The sequence below is a fragment of the Pelodiscus sinensis genome, chromosome 3 (genome assembly GCF_049634645.1).
Source record: "Pelodiscus sinensis isolate JC-2024 chromosome 3, ASM4963464v1, whole genome shotgun sequence".
In the NCBI taxonomy this organism is placed as follows: domain Eukaryota; kingdom Metazoa; phylum Chordata; order Testudines; family Trionychidae; genus Pelodiscus; species Pelodiscus sinensis.
The window spans coordinates 139,465,962-139,480,608 of record NC_134713.1 but is presented as its reverse complement, the minus strand read 5'-3'; the positions used below and the strand labels follow the sequence as shown (position 1 = coordinate 139,480,608).

The following is a 14,647-nucleotide window of genomic DNA, read 5'->3' as shown; positions in this document are numbered from 1 at the left end:
TTGAGAACCGCTGCTCTGGGCAGTTACAACATCCATCAGGTGACTGATCCGAAGCATGCATTGCTCTAAGAAACACTATCAGGGCTTTGACGCCTGAGCTCTCCAGAACTGAAGAGCTTTGGGATAGACATGATGGGGATAAACCTGTTATAAGGCATCAGCATAATGTTTCAAAGTTCCTAAAAAGGAGGGAGAAGCATGCAAAGGGTCAGTGTATTTGGGGAGCAGAGAACAGGGAAGCCGTGTTTAAGCCAATTGAGAGCCCAAAGAAGCAGCTGCCTATGGTGCATGGTGTCTTTTCAAGCATATTTTTCAGTTGAAAACATGGCCAGTGACTCACTGTTCCTCCTGGTTCCCCTTAGTTACAAAACCTGGCTCTGCTGCTGGGGCAAGATGAAGGGAAAAGGCAAGACAAGCTGAGAACAAACTCCATGTAAGTTGCATACAGACCTCACACAAAGCTCAGAGAATTGGTCAGTCGATTGAAGCCATCTGGCTGAAGCAGCCGTAAGAGGAAAATCTTGCAGGAGGTCTCTCCATCATACCCCATGCTCCAATATCAGAGCACAATATACACTTCCTCCATCCCAAAGAAGTGCAACTAAAGGGTGAGAGGACAGAAAATAAGGCTCTCTATAGTTTGTCTTTCTGATGTCCTCCCGGTGTGTGAGTGCTGACATGTTCCTACGCCTAGTTATGCAGACCCTGCTGCACTTAGAGGCTGAGTCTGTGATGCACTCAGAAAATGGAGCGCAAACCTGAGCACTAGTGCAGCGTGTGGTGTCCTGCTGTGTTCAATGGAGGAGAGAGATGGAACTTTTTGTCCTCGGAACCTGGGCCTGTAGAAACTCTTGTGCTCAGAGGGTGGGAATATGGAGACTAGAGGTGTCCAAATTAAATACTCAATGCAGCAGTTTCTGCACTGGTAAAAGGAGCCTGCCAAAAGAAAGCTTAGGTTAGGGGATGATTGGCTTTGCTCACATTGCCCTGGCATATTATATATTTGATCATAGCAGGAGAGAAGAATAATCTACAGTCAATTCACTCCAGCCGATAGCATCAGAGCAATAAGGGAGTCTACGGGCGTCGCCACAATAAAAGACACCCCTTCATCTCTATCCATCTGGAATCACTGATGAAATTCACTGATGAGCAGAGGTGGAAGGCTGAGGGATTCCTGCTTATTTCCTGAGTTCATCCCTACAAATCACAAGCCCACCCATTGCTGAGCTTCAGCTGGACATTCATCACAACCCAGCTCTCTTAGGTTCAGGCCTTCCCTGAAATAGTCATCAGCAAACATTTTGAAGACGTTACAGATGCGTCATGGTGAAAAGGACAAGGGACTTGTAAATGTCCTACATTACGAAGTGATGTAGTACAGGCCTTGTTTTAGATCCCAAGTAATCTTTATGTTTGCACTAGAAGATTTACCCAGGATTGCTTGGGTGCTTAACTCAAATAAGTTTTGTTTTCATTCATTTAAATCATTGTTCTGTGGTGGGGCTGGGGCTGAGGGGTGAGGATGAGTTTGGGGCCAGGTGAGAAGTGCCCATCTATGGCTGCTGTAGCTACAGCAGGCATATCTGAGGGAGGGGTGCATGTCCCCAGCTGGGGGACAGACAAAGACATATACAAGCTGTCCCTTTCTCCACCCATCCCCTTCTGGTACAATGGGGTTATAGCTGACTCAGTCCCCAACTTTGGTCCTTTGCTGCCCCCTGTGGTTATTCTACAGTATAACTGTCCCTCCTACTAAACCCCTCTCTTTCTATTTTATAAGAAACAATCTAATTTAAAAAAAAAAAACCCTAATCTACCTGAAAATACCATCCTGGCCACCATGGACGTAGAAGCTCTTTACACCAACATTCTACATGAAGACAGATTACAGGCTATCAGGAACACCATCCCCAATGACAGCACTGCACGTGTGATTACAGAGCTCTGCAACTTTATCCTCACCCACAACTACTTCCAATTCAGAGACAATTTGTATCTTCAAGTCAGCGGCACAGCCATGGGCATCCACACAGCACCACAATATGCCAACGTCTTTATGGCTGACCGTGAACATTTCCTCAGCTCTCACCCCCTAACACCTTTACTCTACTTACGCTACATCGATGACATCTTCATCATAGGGACCCATGAGAAAGAGACCCTTGAAGAATTTCACAGGGATTTCAACAACTTCCACCCCACCATCAACCTCAGCCTGGATCAGTCCACATGAGAAATCTACTTCCTGGACACTGCAGTACAATTAAATGATGGACAAATTTCCACCATCCTATACCAGAAACCTATCGAGCTCTACACTTACCTTCATGCCTCTAGCTTCCATCCCAGACACATTTTTCAATCTATTGTTTACAGCCAAGCCCTAAGATTTACTCCACGGACAGAGACATGAGATTTACAGGATCTTTCGAAAAAGGCTTCTATTTTCAAAAGAACTGCATCTAGACTGAAGTTTCACTTTCAAAATAGCGCTTTTTTGAAAGAGCGCCATGATGCAATTATGCAAATGAAGCATGAGAAATTCAAATCCCAGCTTCATTTGCAATTTCAAAGTGTCTAATTTACATCCCTCTCTCGAAAGAGGGATGTAGTCTAGACACACCCCTACAGTCTACAACTTAAACCCCTCCATCGCATTATCAACAATCTACAACCTATCCTGGAAAATGACCCTTCACTCTCACAGGCCTTGGGGGAAAGGCCAATTTTCGCCTACAGACAATCCCCTAACTTCAAACAAATTCTTTCCAGTAATCACACAACACACCTCCATCAGCCCTGGTGCCAACTCTGCCCACACATCTACACCAGAGATTTCATCGCTGGACCCAATCACATCAGCCATCAAATCAGAGGCTCATTTAACTACACTTCCACTAATGCAGTGGTCTCCAACCTTTTTACACCCAAGATCACTTTTTAAATGACAAAACAAGCCAAGTTCTACCGCCCCTTCCTTGAAGCCCCGCCCCTTCCTCTCTATTCTCCTCCTCTCCATCACTTGCTATCCCCAACCCGTTTTTACTGCTGCTTTTTTTCCCATTTTTTCTGTAGGAAGAGGTTTTTCCAACATTTGGCTTTCTAGACGGGACCAAATGTCAGAAAAAACCCTTCTTTTGGAAGCCCCCTTATTCCTCGTGGAAAGAGGAATATAGGGGTGACTGAAAGAGTATGTTTACTCTTCCATTAAAAAAAGTTGAAGAACAAACGCATCCCTGGATGCAGAAGAGTTTTTCTGGGATATCTCCAGAATCCTGAAAAACTCCTGCAGTCTAGCAGTACCCTCGCTGGGTTGAGACAGGATGTGTAGGCTCTAAGGTGGGAATGAGGGATTTGGATGTGGGAAGGGGTAAGAGGTGCAAGATCTGGGAGGAAATCTGGATGCAGGAGGAGGTGGAGAAGGGGATGCTGGCTGGGGAAGGGGGCTGTAGGCCGGGCAGTGTTGGGGTCAGATGTAGGGTTGGGATACTAAACAAGCCACAGGCTTGTGGATATGAGGGTGCAGGAATTTGGGTTGGGGTATGTGAGGGGCTCAAGGCAGGGGCTTCCAGTGTATGATAGGCTCAGATCTGGGGTCTGTGGGAAGGGGGAGTGCAGGAATGTTCTGATGCTGTGGCCAGATGGGGGCTTGGCCCCAATTGGGGATGTGTTGGCCAGGCTTCATTTTTAAATAAAATACTATGTCAAACACAAAAAGTTTCTGCATTGTATTTATTTCTGAGAAGGGCAGGGAACCTGTTTTGAGTCAGGGGTCATTAACCCACAGAAAAGTCAGTTGGGGCCACACAAGTGAGATGAAAAAAAACCTCCTCCAAAACCCCTCCAAGCCTCATTAATGTGGCCCCAACTGTGCTGGTGGGAGCAGGGGACATGGTACTGGGGAAGGGTGCTAGTGGGTGCTGGGGCAGGGGACAGGGTGCCAGTGTGAGAAGGGTTCTGCAGCTGGGGGCAGGGGAGAGGGAACAGGGTGCCAGGAGGGCCGGGGACAGGTTTCTGCAACAGGGGACAGGGTGCCAGTGGGGGCAGAGAGTCCCCTGCACCAGCCTCCTCCCAGGATTCTTCCCTCCCCCCCAGAGAAGGGAAGCCCTGTCGCATGCCTCCTCCAGGCCCGACTCCCTCTCCCATGGAGCAGGGAAGCCCGCCCATGCACCCGACCCGCCCTCCCACAGAGGAAGGAAGCCCCATCGCATACCTCCCCCCAGGACTCCTCCCTGCCCCCCCCCAGAGAAGGGAAACCCCAGTGTGCGCCTCTTACTGGGACTCCTCCTCCCTCCCCTGCACGCCCCAGCGCGGGTCTTCCCCCGGGACTCCTACCTCCTCCCCCCGTGCAGCAAGTCCCCAGAGTGCCACAGACCTGGAGGAGGGGAGCAGGCAGCACACTTCTGGAAACCCTGGAAGTGGCGTGCAGCTGCCAGACTTCCCTCCACCCCGCGGGAAGCTGGCACTACCTCCATTGTCGCTGGAGGTAGGTAGAGGGGCTTCTTGGGGGTAGGGAGAATAGGAGGGGCCCTGAACGCCTTGCGATCGACTGGTCGAGCCCTCCCGATCGACCAGTCAATCAGGATCAACAGGTTGGTGACCACAGCACTAATGTGATCTATGCCATCAAATGCCAACAATGCCTCACTGCCATGTATATTGGCCAAACTGGACAGTCTCCACGAGAAAGAATTAATGGACACAAATCAGATATACAAAAAGGCAATACAAAAAAACCTGTTGGAAAACACTTTAATCTGCCTGGACACTCATTAATGGATCTTCAAGTCACCATTTTGTTTCAGACCAATTCCACAATCTAAATACAGAGAGAAGGGTTGGAACGTAACTACATTCACAAGTTTAATTCTTATGCAAATTGTATGAACTGGATATCAATTGGCTGGCACACTATCTTCCACCTTTTAATGACTTAAACAACCAAAGTTTTTCCTGTTACAGACTAACTCGGCCGCCCCTCTGAAGCTTATCTACTCACTGTCCCTCTTTTTTTTTCTTCTTCCCATCCTTTTTTTCTCTCTCTCTTTTTCCTCCTTCCCTTATTTATTCTTGGATCTGGACTTCTAACACTCCTGTCATCTGAAGAAGTGGGTTGTGCCCATGAAAGCACATGATACCATCTACATGTTTTGTTAGTCTTTAAGATGCTACTAGACTATTTGTTGTTTTTTAAGTTTTTCCTGTTACAGACTAACTCGGCTACCCCTCTGAAGCTTTTGAATACAATTCCAGGAGCATTCCATAGTCCTGGGAAAACCAAACCCTTACCTTGTTTTAAGTTATGATTTGAGGAAACTGCATGCCAAATTTGGTGATCCTAGTTCTTACAGTTTAGGAGGCTCTCCTGAACAGACTCATAGATGGACAAAGCTTCTAAAATATATAGTAGGATATTTATCTTTTGGTAACAGTGAACAAAGCTGAACATACTCCAGAATAGCAGCTGATGTTCTCAAGCAGGCCTTTATTCAAAAACTTTCTTCATTGTTTGTTTAAATTCCTTCATCTAGGTTGGAGAAGGGTGAAACTTCATCAATTCGGGTGATATTAAAGAGCCTGCTGTGAGTTCCTTGGCCTGATTGCTGCGGAGTTGTTGCTAAGTTTCTGTTGTCTCCGATCCTCCCATGCAGCCAACAGGACAACTCACATGGTCTAATTAAAGATGTGATTTTAAAGCAGATTAGCTAAACCACATTAAACCTGTGTATGAAAACCAGTACTCAGAATTAAAGTGCCCTTACTTCTATTTATCTTAATTCACCTCCGAAGTTAAACTAACCCAAAGTAAAACCACTTTAATTCTGAATAGCAGTGTCCACACATTAAATCAATGTGGTTTAACTAATCCACTTTAAAAAGTTATTTTGGATTCATTTTCCTGAATGTCCCTTTGTAGACAAGCCGTAGGCTTTAACTTGGCAGAACACAAGATTTTCAGTGCAAGGGGTTCAATTGTAACTGTCATGTCCACTTGCCATACATAAAAGTCCTAAAATGTCAAAAGCCAGGATGTATACATAGCAATTTTAAAAAATCCACCTGAACAATATTTCTCTGAGACATTTCAGCTGGTGACAGCAGTGCCACCAATAGTAAGGCTAGGGACAGCAGCTGCTGGAATATATAGTAGGGGGAAAAAGCTTATGAGGCTAAAGTCCTATTGCAAAAAGAAGTTGGATTGATTTCCACTCTGGATTTTATTTGTTTACACTTTGCCTGAAATCTTGGAAGGCAATGTAATTAAATTATTACTTTGTTGTTTTAGTTTGAAAAATAACCAAATCCACTGGGAAAAGCAGGAAACTTTGGAAATATAAACAAGTTGTTTTCAAGTGAGTTGTTCAGTTTTCTATCACAGTGCCGCCTTCTACTGCCTTTCCCCTACTCTTTCCCCAGCATGCCCCTTCTTGTCTTTTTCTTCACCTTTTCTTCCCTCCATAATGTCCTTATTTCTGTCTTAGAAATCTTCTCCTCTAGTCTCTTAGCTCCATTTCATAAAAGACAAGTTAGTTGCCAGTTGTGCACAAGTCTGGACATACAGGGAGGTTGGCAGTTCATGGAGTAGACCAGACTCACCTGCTAAGATGCATCCTTCTAACTATATCTGAGGTGAGATGAGGTATGAGTGTGGTTGCTTGTTGTTGCTTTCAGTGAAACTGTTTCACATATATGGGTATATCTACACTACAGAGGGGGGGTTTTTCCGGAAAACAGCCATTTTTCCGGAAAAAAAAACCTTCAACTATGTCCACACTGCAATTGCGTTGTTCCAAAAGAAAATTAAAAAAAAACAGAGGGTTTTTCTGACATTGGTAATCCTCATTCTACGAGAAAGAAGCCTTTTTCTGAAAGAACTCTTTGGCCGTGTCCACACTCAGGGGTTCTTTCGAAAAAAGTACCCTTTTTTCGAAAGAACTTCCCCTGCATCCAGACTCAAGCCGCGTTCTTTCGAAATTATTTCGAAAGAACGCGGCTTTTCTTTCGATGGCGGTAAACCTCGTTTCACGAGGAAGAACGCCTTCCTTCGAAAGTTCCTCTTTCGAAGGAAGGCGTTCTTCAATGTAAAGAGGCCGTCTTCGAAAGAGAGCATCCAGACTCGCTGGGTGCTCTCTTTCGAAAAAGCGGATTTCCTCTATCGAAAGATCCGCCTGCTGTCTAGACGCGATCTTTCGAAAGATGCTCTTTCGAAAGATGCTTTCGAAAGAGCATCTTTCGAAAGAAGCCTGCAGTCTAGACATAGCCTTTCTGAAAAAGCTGTATGTGGATGGGGAAGAGGGAGTTCTTTCAGAAGAAGAGGAAAGAGGAAAAAGCACAGGTGCCCTGGTGGCCATTCCATCCATAGTAATCACAGCTGGAATGCGAGATAGCATCCACACCATTCAGTGTGGACGCTATCTTTTGAAAAAGCAGATCACTTTTTCGATTAGCTTTGGCAGTGTGGACGCTCTCTTTCGGAATTTTTTCCAGAAGATGTCTTCCGGAAAAGCTTCTTCCAAAAGAAGCCTGCAGTCTATACATAGCCATAGTGTCCCACCTGCAGGGCATGACAACCAAATAAAAACCTTTCTTGTGTACCTAACTGTGGATGAGCAGTAGTTTGTTGTGAGCCCAGAAGCAATCCTATCATGGCTTCTCTTAAAGGATTGTGACCTTAGTAGTCATAAGAACCTTGTATTTTGTTAACATATTACTTCAACAGACTTAGTTTCCTAGTTTTAAAACCTAGAAAATCAGATGTCAAACTTAATCACATTTCTTCTGACCCTAAGTATCCCTCACTGTAGCATCACATTATTAGTCATGATAAACATTGTTAACAGTAGAAACACAAGTTGAGTGAATTAATATCTTTCATTGGACCAACTTCTACACAGAGCTCTTCTGCAGGTCCTGATCTTTCTAATAGCAAAGGGCGGACACAGCTATCATAACACTTTTAATTCTTCACAGTAGTATTTTGGAACTAATTTGTTGCTGAGTTCTAACGGTTTCCTGACTTTTGCAGGAGCTTTCTGGATACAAACTATGAATACTGACCTGCAGTGACCTCTTATGGAAAGCAACAGAAAATGTCCCACAGGGAACAAACCTACACTGGCCATGGTAGCATGTGGGAACTACATGGCCTTGTAAGTTTTTCCAGCTTAACTTATATATTTCATTGATCAAGGTTAGTTGGAAGTGCCTCAACCTTCCTAGCAATAGGTCCTGCCATTTACATGGAGGTATTGCTGCAGGGGAGACACATGCCATCCATTAGCAATGGCAGTCCAGGGGACCAGAACAGATTATCTTTTACTGGAAGCAGAAAGCAGTAATATAGTACAATCAACACAAAAATATTAAAATAGATTAAATACCCCAGATGGAGAAAAATAATGGAACAGAAGCCAATTAAGAACAGGTATACAAAGCCTCGCATATTTTATTTTTGCAAAATATAATATTTCCCCCATGAAGAACAATGCAAAGAGAAATATCTTTCCTTGAGAAAGTGTGATGAAATCTTTAATGATTATACTCGGGAACTTGGTTTTATGTTTCCTACAAAAAATGCCACCTCTCTGCCTCTATTCCTGATCTGCCCTTCCAAAAACAGAATAGGCTACGTCTAAACTGGCATGATTTTCTGCATCTGCTTTTGCGGAAAAACTTGCCAGTCTAGACGCAGCCTAAATAGTGTACAGGCAGTCCCCAGGTTACGTACAAGATAGGGACTGTAGGTTTGTTCTTAAGTTGAATTTGTATGTAAGTCGGAACTGGTACATATTTTGGGGGGGGACGGGGAGCTGGAGTTAGGTGGAAAAGACCCTGATTCTCATACAACTTCCTTATTCTAAGAAAAACACATACTGTTTTGATATGAAGGTTTTTTTGGTTGATATTTTAATTAAAAATTGATCATAAGTTTCAGTGTTTCATGCTATATCCAAATCTTCCTTTTGGGGTACCTGAAAGATCCCAGTGATAGAAATGTAGCCGTGTTAGTCTGGGGTAGCTGAAGCAAAATGCAGGACAATGTAGCACTTTAAAGACTAACAAGATGGTTTATTAGATGATGAGCTTTCGTGGGCCAGACCCACTTCCTCAGATCATCTGGCCCACGAAAGCTCATCATCTAATAAACCATCTTGTTAGTCTTTAAAGTGCTACATTGTCCTGCATTTTGCTTGAAAGATCCCAGTTATTCATTTAATAGTCAGAATCTTTGTTTTTTATAACTAAAAAAAGTTTATTCGATGCATATTACTGTTCCAAATAGAATTTGCTACGGATGGTTCAGTGAAATGGGTATTAAGTGAAATTAATAGTCATTGGAGAGCACAGTGAAATATTGATACAATCAAAGCTGTTGTTGTATTCTGCTGAGCAGAAAATTGAAATCCCTTCCTGTGAAGTGTGTGTGTGAATTTATCCACAGGATTAATTTTAAAGAAAAATTCTGTGTTGGGAACAGGAGTTTAGCCACAGGTGGGTCCTCATTGTCCACTCACCCACTTTGCAACCAGACCCATCCCCTCGGGGCTTACCCTGCCCCGCTCCAGCCAGGGTGCAGGGTTGGGGCTTATCCCCGCTTCCGTTCTGCCCTGCTCTTTCCCATTCTTGCCCACCCACACCACTGGGTAATTTTTCAGCTTCACCTCTGCCAGGCTGGAAGGGACTTGTTAATTTCACATGACACTAACAAGATACTTGCAGCTCTAGTGCTGAAGAGGAAAAGAGCTGTTGCTCCCAAGGTGGGGACTGTAACACAATGGGTCTCACTGCCTGCTGCTCCTGCTGTTCCCTAGGAAATTAATTTTTCCGCTCTGGGGTGCCCCCTTTTGGCTGGTGTCTTGTTCCCCCCAGCAGACCCGCGTCCTCCGCGGCGAGAAAAGCCGCTCCGCGTCTCCCTGGTCTGCTGGGGGGGGAGGCGCTAGCTCCGCGTCTCCCTGGTCTGCTGGGGGGAAGCGCCCCCTGCGCCACCGGAGGCGGGCAACAGTGGGGGAGGCACTCCGCACTAGCTGTGCCCCCCACCCTCCACCCCGTTTGTAACTAGGGATCCGTCGTAAGTTGGATTGATGTAACCCGGGGACTGCCTGTATTGATTCAGTCTTAAGTAAGAAAGAGGGACATTCTCTATTGAATTATCCCTGTCATCTGCAACATCCTAAATTTTCCTCAGAGGTCTCTCATCCAAGTACTGATCTGACCTAACTCTACTTAGTGATGATAAGATCATAGTCCAAGAGTATATAGCTGTTGGCTTTAAGAGAAGTATGTTAGGAGAACTTCTTTCAATTCTCCTTTTGTGACACAAACATTATTTCTCTATCCAACATTATTTCTCTTTTCCCCTGAGTACCAGGGCTTGATGAAACAAATTTGGTAACTGCTTCAAATTCAAAATTAACACTGTGAAATCAGAAATATGACAAACTTCCAAACTCAGAGAGATAAAATAGGCTTCTACCCAAATTGGCAGGCACTTTGTATCCTTGGGACTGTATGATCTATACTGTTAACAGTTATTGTCAAAAATGCTCTCTGATCAGCTAGAGTAAACATAAGAAAGTAGACTGCCCAAAAGTTTCTCTTTGTTATGAAGATGGATAATCTTATTTCTTGCATAGAATTCTGTGCCAGTTAAATTTCTCTTTTTTAAAGGTGGAGCTGGATGAACAGTCAAGTAAAACAAACGGAGTATTGGGTCTAAATCACCATGTTAGCCTCATTCTGTAAGACCAACCACTTCTACATCGTGCTGTAACATCCCTATCCCAGGTCAAAAGATACTGCAAAGCTCCTGAAAAGCTGATTTGCCTCCTTGTCTTCATTATTCATTAACTATTGTCGTGCTTCCCAACTGTAGTTTCCATCCTATTTGAAACCTAAGTCTGCCTTCTCCACCATCTTTGGCAATCCAGCTAGAAGGAAAGTTGAAAGTACTGGATTTAATTGAGGAGAGTTTATTCAATAACCTATTAGGTGCCTACAGCTAAACTACTTTCACCAGCATAAAGTTCACTTTACAAAGTAAAAAAACCAAACCCACAAAAGTGTGACATCACTGTGTCCAATACTGATGAAAATATCCCTGGAATGGAAATCAGGCTATGTCTACACAGCAACATTATTTCAAAATAACTTAGTCCACATCTATACAGCAGGCAGTTATTTTGAAATAATGTCAAAGTACTGTCAAGCTAGAGAACTTCTTACTCCGACTCCTGGAACCCTCATTGTACGAGTAAGGGAAGTCAGAGGAAGAGTGCTCTATTTCAAAATAAGTGCTGTGTAGACGCTCCCAATTTTGCAATAAGCTACACAATTGACAAAGCTCAATTTACGTAGCTTATTTTGAGTTAAGCCCTGCTGCGTAGACGCACCCTCAGTGTCTCTTATGCTCTTAGGTATAAACTTAGAGCAGTTAAAGATTACTGCTTCTAGAGATGGCCATATTGCATAGCAAAACAAAAGAGAACAATTTAAAGCTATAAGCAGGGCTCCAAGAATCACATTAAAAAGTGGGGATGGAAGAATATTTAGAAGAGGCCTCCCCAGGGGAGGGGTATATTGTTGTTCTCATGTCCTTCCACCACAGTCATAGGGGAGGTTTTAGGGGGGAGGGGGTTTCAGTATTAGGCCCACATGCTAAATCTGTAGCACTGGCATGATCTTCCATGATGCATGGTTCTGAGTCTAGGAGGTGGGAGACCAACACATGTTCCATGGTTTGTGTTTCACTGCAGCCAAGTGGGTCTGAATTGTTGGAATAGGTCCACTTTTACACATTGACTTTTGACCTACCTACTCTTGTACAGAAATTATTGCAACCTCTCCAGATTGAGTAATCCCTCCCTGCACCCATGGAAAAACATTCAGCAATGTCAATGTGCATTTTGATGTCCTAATGGAATATTTCAAACTGTCTGTGCCACGTCACCAGTCATGCAGCTATCACTCATTCAAGGTTACACCTAGGAAGTTTTTCCATGATTTCAGATGGTTGACTGCTGCAGTATTGCCATGGAGCATATGTCTAGTATCTTGAGGCATACTGGGGAGAGTTTATCAGAGGTAGGAGAAATAGCATGGACGGAGTGTCCTATGGCTAGTGTTCTCTCCGGTCCATTTTGTATGTAACATAAAGGACCTGGATACTATCACTGCCTTAGTTTCTTGTTCTCTGGAAAGAGTCGTCACGACTTATACAAAATACCACCTATGTTGGGTATAACGTATGTCACTCAGAGGTTTAAATAAGCCACCTCCCTGAGTGACGTAAGTTACACCATACCCAGCACCAGTTTTGACGGTGTTATGACAGTGGGAGAGCTTTCTTGTGTCAACACAGAGCACTTATAGTGTAGACTAGCTACACCTACCATACGTCACAGATTTTCCAGGACAGTACCAATTTCAAATATTCTGTGCTGTTGTCCCCATAAACCATCAAAATGTCCCAGAAATTCCAATAGTTCAGCAAATATTTTTTGGGGGGATGAGAAAAAGCCCCAAGGATCCCTACCAAATCCAGCATGTGGGGAAGAAGCACAGCTAGAAGCGGCTGCGCATGCTGCCACTCCCACTCTGCTTTCCCCTGGAGGAACAGCAGCACAGGGATGCACTTCCTGGAGGCATTTACTGCTGCTCCTGAATCCAGCTAATCAGTGCAGCAGGAGGCGGTGCCTGGGGCACGGTGTTGGGAGCCACACAAAAGCAAGTGCCCCCCCCCCTTTCCTTCACGTCCAGACCCTGCACCCCCAGCCCACTCACTCACCACCTCTACCAAGACCCCGCACTCTCAGCCTGCTCACTCACCACCCTGCCTACTCCACTCACTCACTGCCCTGTTATTTAATTATTATACTTTTGTGAGATTTTTCATATAAGTATATTCGCAAATAAAAAATATCCTTTGTCGGTTGATGTGTCCCAATTTTGGGTGCGGAAAATAAGGTCACCGTAAGACTAGCCCGGAGCTAGTGCTCTGTATCACCATGGGAACCAGGTTCAGTTCCTGGTCTGCTCTCTTATAATCCAATTTAACATAAGGTGCTACAGATGAACAAATAATAAGGGTGGGAATGCAATAATAAGAATAGAGTTGTAGTTTAGCTAGAAATAAGTTATCTTGCACGTGCTTATGGACTCCTGATGCTCAATGTAACTGAATAGCTGGACATTAGGAAAAACTTCTTAACTGTCAGGGTAGGAAAGCATTGGAACAAATCGCTTAGGCATCTCAATCACTGATGGTTTTTCAGAACAGCTTAGCCAAACACCTGTCATGGACTGTCTAGGTTTACCTTCTCCTGCCCTGAGGGCAGAGGTCTTCTGTAGCCCAGCCAATCCTACATGACTCTGCCAGTGCACTCCATACAGTGCAACTGTAACAAAAAAGCCTCTACTATTATTGATACTAGCATTACCCATCCGCTTGTGAAGGTTGGCCTCGGCAGGCGGGAAGAGCCTCGCGCAGCTTGCGACACCACCATCTTGGAGTGAGGCCTGGGCACCTCATCCCGGGTGTGGGGACGGCCCCAGAGTCACCAGGGGCGCCTCAGTCTCAATCCCCTCTTGTGGGGCCCTGCCAGGGCTGGGTTTCCAGCTACTTGCACCTGCCCAGTGCCCTCTTCTTGCCAGCAGCTGCACCTGCCAGCCGGCCCGTACGGCCAGGGTGTGCCTCCCTCCCCGCTGTTCCCACTGGCAAGGAGGCTTGGGATGGCTTAGCCATGTGGCCACCCTCCCCCCCCCCATGCTGCTCAGGGGCCAGGGTGACTGGAGCCATGTGGCCTCCCTCCTTGCTGCTCCTGGGGCGGGGAGGCTCAGGCCTTGTGGCCTCTTCCCTTGGCACTGCTCCCCCGGGGGTGGGCTTGGGGCCAAGTGTTCTCTTCCCTCCCCTCTGCTCCCAGTATACTGGGATGCGTGTGTGCTCTTCCCCTCCCACTAGTGGTGCAGTGGGTGAGGTGCACCTCTGCCTCCCTGCTGCCCTCCCCCCCAGGGCCAGGAACACTTGGGCCTGCTCTAGCCACAGGGCCTCCTCCCTCCCCACTGCTCCCAGGGGCAGGAAGGCTCAGACGATGCACCCTCTTCCCTCCCCGCTGCTACAGGGATGATGGGGCGCATGCTCTTCCCTAACCCGTGAGGACGTCAGCAGAGGGGATAGAGCTGTAAGTGGGGCTGGGGGCATGCCTCCCCCTAGAAACTTCTCAAGTGTTCTCTGTGACGGATGGACAGACACCTCTCCTTTTATAACAGTACATATATAGATCATCACAGCTTCTGGGGAGCCCCAATGAAGCACCCAGACTCAGTGGGGCCAGGCACTCAGCAGAGAGGGGAGCCAAGCTCCGTGACCACAGCCAGGGCTCCTTGCAGCAAGCGAGTGCCCCATGTCAGCAGCCAGCCAAGACAGGCTGTGGCTAACCCCCTGCAAGATAAGGATGTTAAATATCAACTAATTGACCAATCGAATAGTTGATGCATTTTGAATGGAGCTTTCAATTAGCTGAGATAGGGCGATGCCACCTTCAATGTGTAGCAACAGCCCCAGGGGCCTCCAGCTGATCCGGGATCCAGGGACTTGCCACTCTGAAGCACGCCCCCTCCCCCGCCTCTTTCTGGTAGAGGCAGCAAG

General features: G+C 45.7%; 1 long non-coding RNA gene across 1 annotated transcript in view; it reads left to right on the top strand.

Moving 5' to 3' along the window:
• The window catches only part of LOC112547149 (uncharacterized), a 47,746-nt gene extending 36,798 nt beyond the window's left edge, over positions 1-10,948 (top strand). The window contains exons 2-3 of the long non-coding RNA XR_012902366.1: positions 8,030-8,153; positions 10,672-10,948. This is a non-coding gene — a long non-coding RNA (uncharacterized LOC112547149). The remainder of the gene's footprint in view (positions 1-8,029; positions 8,154-10,671) is intronic.
• Positions 10,949-14,647: the final 3,699 nt, after the last annotated feature.